Consider the following 414-nt stretch of genomic DNA (forward strand, 5'->3'; position numbering starts at 1 on the left):
CCCCCATCCTGAAGTGGGTGTGGCCAGCCTGAGAACGGCCCTCAGACCCTCACCCAGGCCGGTCAGGCACCCCAGTGGGATCCTCACCCTGATCCGGGACACCCTTCAGGACAAACCAGCTGGCCCCCACCCGTGCACCAGGCCTCTATCCTATATAATAAAAGGGTAATATGCTAATTGACCCTAACAGCAGAATGACTGGGAATGACTGGTCACTATGACACACACTGACCACCAGGGGGCAGATGCTCAATGCAGTAGTTGCCCCCTGGTGGTCAGTGTGCTCCCACAGTGGGAGCTCTGCTCAGCCACAAGCCAGGCTGATGGCTGCCAGCACAGCAGTGGTGGTAGGAGCCTCTCCCGCCTCCTCAGCAGCGCTAAGGATGTCCGACTGCAGCTTAGGCCTGTTCCCCG

The 414-nt window shown here is 59.7% G+C and overlaps 1 protein-coding gene across 1 annotated transcript in view; it reads left to right on the forward strand.

The window, feature by feature from the left end:
• CFAP44 (cilia and flagella associated protein 44) overlaps positions 1–414 on the forward strand; it is a 138,066-nt gene that overhangs the window by 52,982 nt on the left and 84,670 nt on the right. The gene's annotated exons all lie outside the window — the stretch shown is intronic.

The sequence above is a fragment of the Myotis brandtii genome, unplaced genomic scaffold (genome assembly GCF_000412655.1).
Source record: "Myotis brandtii unplaced genomic scaffold, ASM41265v1 scaffold406, whole genome shotgun sequence".
Taxonomy (NCBI): Eukaryota; Metazoa; Chordata; class Mammalia; order Chiroptera; family Vespertilionidae; genus Myotis; species Myotis brandtii.